At 39.9% G+C, this 8,460-nt stretch overlaps 1 non-coding gene across 1 annotated transcript; it reads left to right on the forward strand.

Moving 5' to 3' along the window:
* The first annotated feature begins 7,100 nt into the window (after window positions 1-7,100).
* LOC120361998 (U4 spliceosomal RNA) lies at window positions 7,101-7,241 on the forward strand. The gene has a single exon (XR_005578007.1). It is a non-coding gene; the product is annotated as a U4 spliceosomal RNA (small nuclear RNA).
* Window positions 7,242-8,460: the final 1,219 nt, after the last annotated feature.

Raw genomic sequence — 8,460 nt, forward strand, 5'->3', positions numbered from 1 at the left:
TCTGTTCTTTGTTCTTATTGATAATTATTTTCTGCCTCTGTATCCCGATAGTTTATTCTCTGTGTCTAATTGCTGGTCAAGTTTTGAATAAAAGGATATCAGAAACACAAAATAACTAATAGCTGTGTTGAAGTTGGAGCTGTTTCCCAAAACGAGGTGAAACCTCCCCACATAATCACATTTTCAACAGTATTTTGTAGAATTTGACAATTTAGAAGGTTCTGGCCAGTGTCATACATCTTTCTTCTTCATTTTCAATTTATCTTGTTATATTTTTTAACATATTGATAAGCCTCTATAAATCATTTTTAGAACAAGATGAGGGTGGGCAAACCGGCAAAAATCCTTTTATGCATGATTCAGATTAGCAAGTTTATATTCAGCTTTTTTTGTTTTTGTTTTTGAGACAAAGTTTTGCTCTTGTTGCCCAGGCTGGAGTGCAATGGTGTGATCTCAGCTCACTGCAACCTCCACCTCCTGGGTTCAAGCAATTCTTCCTGCCTCAGCCTCCCGAGTAGCTTGCACTATAGGTGCCCACCACCAAGCTTGGCTTAATTTTTGTAATTTTTAGTAGAGATGGGGATTCACCTTGTTGGCCAGGCTGGTCTCGAACTCTTGACCTACAAAGGCTGCAGTGAGCCGAGATCACACCACTGCACTCCAGCCTGGGCGACAGAGCGAGACTCCGTCTCAAAAAACACAAAAACTTTACATTTTAAAATTTGAGATAATTTCAAACTTACAAAAAAGTTGCAAGTGTAGCCCAAATAACTCCTATATTTCCTTCACCAGATTCCTCAGTTGTTAACATTTAACCACATTTGCTTTGTCTGTCTGTCTCCCTCCTTCCATATATGCACTATCATTCCCCTTCTCTCCCTGTGTCTCTCTGTGTGGGGGGATGTATATATATATATATATATATATATATATATATATATATATATATACACACATACACATTTTTTTCTGAATCATCTGAGAATGAATTGTAGTTATGATACCCCATTACCCTTATATGCTTCAGCGTAAATTTCTTAAAGACATTCTACATAACCACATTACAACTATCAAAATCAGAAAATTAACGGACACAAAACTGCCATCTATTAGCTGAGCATAGTAGCTTGCACCTGTAATCGCAGCATTTTGGGAGGATGAGGTGAGAGGATCGCTTAAGTCCAGGAGTTTGAGACCAGCCTCGGAAGCATAGCAAGACCCTGTATCTATATATTTTTTTAATTAAAGATTTTTCCTGGCCCCAGCCCCTGGAATCAGCCATTTCTCTAAGGAGCCTCTTGATTCCTTTTAATGGAGAATATTTAAAAACCAAGGTGGGGAATTAGGTATATCAATGCTATTGGGGCATCGTTGTTTAAAGGCCTTCTCAGAGCACAGAGAAAAACACGTGTATATATGCACCATGTAAATGTGTATACACATATATATTTGTTTATTATGAGTTCAAACTGTATCTCTGATTGCAATTCAATACCACAGGTTTCATTCCAGTGTTTATCTCAATGTAATTACTCCTTGCTCCTGTGTGTAACCAATTTCCTACCCTGCCAGCTGGCCACCCTGGCTGCCTCCTCAGCCCCAATCCATCTCCTTGGCTCTGACCCTGATGGCCTGCCAGTCCTGGCCGCCTGGATGGAAGGAAAGAAAGAGAATCTAAGTCCTCAAGTTTTAAATATCCTGGGTTCACAACCACCTCAACCGTATCTTCTGTGCTTAACTGTTCACAGCTTGGGACTTTCTTACATTCTTCAATTTAACAAATATTTACTGAGCCCTGTGCTGTGAACTGCAAATGCAGATTAATTTCATGCCTTTGGCCAGATGGGGTGGCTCACGCCTGCAATCCCAGCACTTTGGGAGGCCAAGGCTAGTGGATCACCTAAGGTCAGGAGTTCAAGACCAGCATGGCCAACATGGTGAAACCCCGTCTCTACTAAAGATACAAAAATTAGCCAGCTGTGGTGGCGTGTGCCTGTAATCTCAGCTACTCAGGAGGCTGAGGTAGGAGAATTGCTTGAACCTGAGAGGCAGAGGTTGTAGTGAGCCAAGATCGTGCCATTGCACTCCAGGCTGGGCAACAGAGTGAGACTTGGTCTCAAAAAAGAAAAAAATCATGCCTTCAAGGAGAGCAGTAGAGCAGAATAGTCAAGTACACTGATTACTGGAAGCACTGATAGAGTGTGTTGGGGAGCATCAAGGGAGAGCACCCACCATGCTTGCCAGAAGGGAACACTAAGGTTGAATCTTGAAGAACAAACTTGGCATGAGTCAAGGAATTAGAGGGAAATAAGATACAGACGAGAAGAGACTAAACCACCATTACAGAAATGCTAGTAATTTGCTAATACAGGAGATGAAGCTGGAGAGGAAAACAGAGACCTCATTTGTTCCTTGGGGATTTGGGAGTCTTCAGCTCATGTAGGTGGAAGTTCTGGCTGTAGACGTAAACAGGGAGATCATCCAGACAAGATTAGGGACAAAATCCTGATATGCATCAGCATTTAAGAGGGCAACTGATGATAAGAAGGGCTGGCCTAGATGAAGCAGCTAACAATATCAGTGAACCTAAGGAGGGAGTGCTCTACAGGCTCAATTGAAACGAGGACTGAAATTCTCCCATTGGATCTGAAAATTGGAAGGTCTTCTGGAGGCTCTCATTAGTGTACTGTTAGGTTGAAGGAGCCAAAGTTGAATTGCAGTGGCTTAAACAAGCGGGGACTTAGGGATGGAGACAAGGAGTGTATGTGTACAGATGGAGTGTATCTGCCAACTTCCTTTTTCCCTTCTTTTCTTTCTCAGCCCTTGCTCAAACGTAATACAGACTCTCCCATTTTCTCCTTCTGTATCCTCAGCAGCTAGCACCCTATCTGAAATAGAACAGTCACTCAGTAAAATTCTGCTGAACTAAGTAACCCCACGCTATCCTGTCTGAAACAGAACAGTCACTCAATAAAATTTTGTTAAACCAAGTAACCCCACACTATCCTATCTGAAGTAGAATAGTCACTCAATAAAATGTTGTCGAACTAAGTAACCCCACGCCATAACCTATAGAGGGAGTAAAAGAAAGGCACTCTTACCTATAGCAGGAGCTGAAAGAAAACCACAGGGAGTGTTAACCTATAGGAGAAGCTGAAAGAAAATCGCAAGGAAATGAACCTATAGGAGAAGCTGAAAGTAAATCTCGGGGAAATGTTAACCACACACTTTCACCTCTAGGAGGAGGGTGAAGCTTCTTGTCTTCAGACATTCCCGAGGAAAACTTGCACGAGGAGTCTGGCAAGGAGTGCCACCCTTTGGTAATCTTTATTAATATATACCTAATATGTACCTTCTGTTTGTGGTATGTGATACTGATGTTCCATTTATGATAGTGATAGGAAGCTTTTTATTACAGTAGATTTGGCAAGTCGTGTGGTAAAGGAAAAGTGACTTGATTTAAATATGTCTTAAGTAAATGATAGTATGAATGATCCATAGCCAGATAGGGCCCAAATCTTAACATATACATAATTATTTCGATCCAGGAAAGTATTGGGTCACAGTGGTGTGTGGAACTGTTTGTATGAAGAAGTTAGAAGCTGTGGAATCTGTGTGGAATGCTCTTGCTGAATTCTTTTTAGATTTTCTCTTTTTTGGGATTCTGCACTTTTATCTTTTTTTTTTTTTTTTTTCCTATGGAGTTTCATTTTTGTTGCCCAGGCTGGAGTGCAGTGGCATGATCTCGGCTCACCACAACCTCCACCTCCCGGGTTCAAACAATTCCCCTGCCTTAGCCTCCTGAGTAGCTGGGATTACAAGCGCCTGACACCACGCCTAATTTTTTTTTTTTTTTTTTTTTTTTGTATTTTTAGTAGAGACGGGGTTTCACCATGTTGGCCAGGCTCGTCTCGAACTCCTGATCTCAGGTGATCCACCCGCCTCGGCTGGGATTACAGGCGTGAGCCACCGCACACGGCTGATTTTGCACTTTCCTTATCCTGTGAGGAACCTCTCTCCTCTAGCTTCTAGGGTGAACTTGGGTGGGGCTGAGATAAAGTGGACCTAAAGAGAAATTGAGGCCTGGTTCCCTTACCTATCTCTTCTGATTAAAAAAGTGGTTAGAACTCCAGAGCTAATATCAGCATGCAGCACTCAGAGAAAGAAGCTTCTAGTCTGGATCACTGAGGCCTGCCTTCTTTGAGCAAGAGGAATTTTTAGTCTAGTTCCGCTGATGGCTATTGAAGTAGTCGGGTGAAAGCCCTAGCTGCTGAAGTGTTTTTTGAATCTGCCCTCCAAGCATCTATCTCCTTGGAGACCTGTGGGATGCAGGGAGGAAGAGGGGAAGAGGGGCTGTGGGTGATGTAGGTGGGGGTCAAGAATTCTAGGATTTGTAATCCTGATCATGTATATTTCTTCCTCAGAGACAAAATTAACATCTTATAGCAGTGGTCTTTTTCATTGTTATTCATCTTTATTCATTTTTATTTGTTTTTGAATTGTGGAGGAGAAAAACTTGTTATAAAAAGTTGAAACCTCATAGAAGTATGCAAAGTAAAAAAAAAAATACTCCCATCCAGCCTTTTCATCTGTATTGTAATAGTTTGATTTGGATACCAAATTATCTTTATCTTTTTTTTTTTTTTTTTTTTTTTTTTGAGACAGAGTCTCGCTCTATTGCCCAGGCTGGAGTGCAGTGGCGTGATCTTGGCTCACCACAACGTCTGCCATGCAGGTTGAAGCAATTCTCCTGCCTCAGCCTCCCAAGTAGCTGGAATTACAGGTGCCTGCCACCACACCCAGCTACTTTTTCTATTTTTAGTAGAGACGGGGCTTTACCATGATGACCAGGCTGGTCCTGAACTCCTGACCTCGTGATCCACCTGCCTCAGCCTCCAAAAGTGTTACGATTACAGGCATGAGCCACTGCATCCAGCCCTAGTTATCTTTTTCTATACATAGGCAAACATATTTGTAATAGATGCACATGCATATTTTAAACTTTTTATTGAAGTGTAATGTATATACAAAAAAGTGTACAGGTTGATGAATTATCACAAACTAGATCTGGGTGATGGTTACATGGGTTTATTCATTTGTGATAATTCCTAGAGAGTAAATGGCTGAAAATAGGCAGTAGGGAGCCCAAGAGTTCTGGAATGTTCTCTGTGGACCTGGGTGATGGTTACTTGGGTTGATTCAGTTTGTGATCATTCATAGAGTGAATGACTCGAAGTGGTCACTTGGAGGCGCCTCAACAGTTCTGGAATGTTCTATGTGACCTGACTGATGTTTACTTAGGTTCACTTTGTCAGTATTCATAGAGTGAATGACTGGAAGTAGGCACTGGCGGGGGGGGGGGGGCACCTCAAGAGTTCTGGAATGTTCTCTGTGGACCTGGGTGATGGTTAGCGCGGTTGATTCCATTTGTGCTCATTCATACAGTGAATGACTGGAAGCGGACATTAGAGGGCACTTCAAAAGTTCTCGAATGCTCTACGTTCAGATAGGTGATGGTTTATGGGTTCATTTTTAGCAATTGTATGAACGTTCCATAATATAACCCTCAATTGATTGCCATTGAGGTTCTTTATAATTTATTAGTATACATAAGTAAATGTTGTTATACATTTAAATTTGTCTGCTTCTGTAAGTATTTTTTCAGGAGAGACTCTTAGAAGTGATAAATTGCTGGGTCAGAGGACATGTGCATTTTATTGTTTTCTTTTTGGAAAGAGAAAGTTCAATGTAAAAAAAAAAATTAAACAGCAAATAAAAAAGACATATAGAGAAAAGTCAGTTTTCCTCTTACCCTTGACTTCCAGTCCCATCAGTTCCTTTCTCAAAAGCAACCACCGTTAGTTATCAGCTTCTGGCAGGTTCTTACAGAGATAGAGTATACATTGCATATACATTTACATATTTTTGTAGGCATTGCTTAAAGCCATACTACCACCCCATCAAGATTGTACCAATTTATAATCTCGCCAATAGGGTTTGAGAGTTCCCCTTGCCCACTGACCCCAACCAGGGATGATTTGGGGGTTCTGAAAAGATTTGCGTAAAAAGGAACAGGTTTTATTCATCTATCCACTGGCAATACATTAATGTGCTTCAGAATTCAAAAGGTCTGCCTCCCACTTTCATCCCCTAGTTGCCAGGGCTCCTTTCCCACGGAGCAATTGTGTTTTCAGTTTCTTGTGCATCCTTACAGAGAAAGTTTACATATGTAAACAAATGCATCTATATGTTCTTTTTTTCTTGAAATTTTACACAAATAGCAGCATATTAATATGCGTGATTACTACATGACCTCCCTCTCCTTTTCCCCTCAAAAACCTAAGTGGCTTAAAACAATAATTCGTTTTTTCTCATGAGTCTGAGGGTAAGCTGGGAGTAGCTACTATTCAGGGCCAGGCTCAGATCATCTTGGCTGGTCAGTTGATGGGTCAGTTGGGGATTGGTTGGTCTAGAATGGCTTCAGCTGGGATTGTTCAGCTCTACTCCATGAGGCCTCTTACCCGCAAGCAGTCTAGTCTGGGCTTGTTCTCATCATAGTGTCAGGATTCCACAAGAAGAGAAACACAAAAGGCCCCTGGAGGCCTAGACTTGGCTCTGGCACAACATAACTACTGTCTTATTCTGTTGATCAAAGCAAGCCACAGGCTAGCCCAGATTCAAGGAATGTAAGGAGCTGCAAAGTGACATTGCAGGGTGTATGGGCTTAGGGAGAGGAGGAACTGGGGTCATGTATTCTATCAAATACAGTGCTATAGGTATTGTTATGTACCTTACCTTTTTTTTTTAACCTAACACTGCATCTTGGAAATGACTTCATATTAGTCCACAAAGAGCTTCTTTGTTTTTTATTCTATTTCATTTTGCCAGCCCCCATTGAAGGAAAGTGTATTGCTTACAGTCTTTTGCTATTATCTAACAATGCTGCAGTGAATAACATTGAACATATGTCAGATAAATTCCTAGAGGTGGAATTACTAGGTCAAAAGATATGCATATTTATTATGTTTGATAGTGACTTCCAAATTAAACTTAAAATTTTGTGTTTTTTTTTTTTTTTCACTCTAAAGAAATGGAAGGCCAGGTTTGTGCAGTGGCAACATCACAGCCGATGAGGTTTATCTGAGGAGTGGTTATCGCTTTTTGAAAACTTTTCCCAATATCCTGCCGTGATGGCTTGAAATATAGTTGGCATTGGCAATTTTTGACACTCTCTACGGTGACTAAACTAAAAATAAAAATTAAAAAAAAGAAATTGGAAGTTCATAATTTAAAATTTTTACTTTTTTGCACAAATTGATGGGGTACATGTGAAATTGTATTACATGTATATAAGGCATAATGAGGAAGTCAGTATTTAGGGTATTCGTAACCCAAGTACAATACGTTTTTGTTAAGTGTAATCAGCCTAATGTGCTATTAAATACTGAATTTATTTCTTCTATCTTATGGTATGTTTCTGCCCTTTAACCCATTTTTCTTCATCTTCCTCCCTGCCCCCCACTCACCCTTCCCAATCTCTGTTATTTGTTCGTCCACTCTCTATCTCGATATGATCAAGTTTTTTAGCTTCCACATATAAATGAGAACATTCAATATTTGGGTTTTTTTTTCATGCCTGGCTTATTTCATGTAAGATAATGACTTCCAGTTCCATTGATGTTGCTGCAAATGACATGATTTCATTCTTTTTAATAACCATAGAGTATTCCATTGTGTATATGTGCCACATTTTCTTTATCCATACATCTGCTGATGGACATTTTGGCTGATTCCATATCTTTGCTATTGTGAATAGTGCTGGAGTAAACATAAGAGTGCAGGTATGCCTTTGATACATTGATTTCTTTTCCTTTGGGTAGACACGTGGGATTGCTGGGTCAAATGGTAACTCTATTTTTAGTTTTTTGAGAAATCTCCATACTGTTTTCCATAGTGGCCACACTAGTTTACATTTTCACCAACAATGTATTAGAGTTCATTTTCTCTGCGACATCTCCTATTTTGTGTCTTTTTAGTAATAGCCATTCTGACTGGGGTAAGATGATCTCACTGTGGTTTTGATCTGCATTTATCTGATGATTAGCAATGCTGAGTATTTTTTCATATACTTGTTGGCTGTTTGTATGTCTTAAGAAATGTCTATTTATGTCCTTTTCTCACTTTTTAGTGGCAATGTTTGTTGTTTTCCTTTTGAGTTATTTGAGTTCTTGATATATTCTGGATATTAACCCCCTGTTAGATGAATAGTTTACAAATATTTTTTTTACATTCAACAGGTTGTTTCTTCACTCTATTGATTATTTCCTTTGCTGTGCAGAAGATTTTTAGTTTAATTTGCCTATTTTTGTTTTTGTTGCCTGTGCTTTTGAAGTCGTAGTCATAAATTGTTTGTCTAGATCAATGTCCAGGAGAGTTTTCCACAGGTTTTCTTGTAGTGTT

The sequence above is a fragment of the Saimiri boliviensis genome, chromosome X (genome assembly GCF_048565385.1).
Source record: "Saimiri boliviensis isolate mSaiBol1 chromosome X, mSaiBol1.pri, whole genome shotgun sequence".
NCBI classification, from domain to species: Eukaryota; Metazoa; Chordata; class Mammalia; order Primates; family Cebidae; genus Saimiri; species Saimiri boliviensis.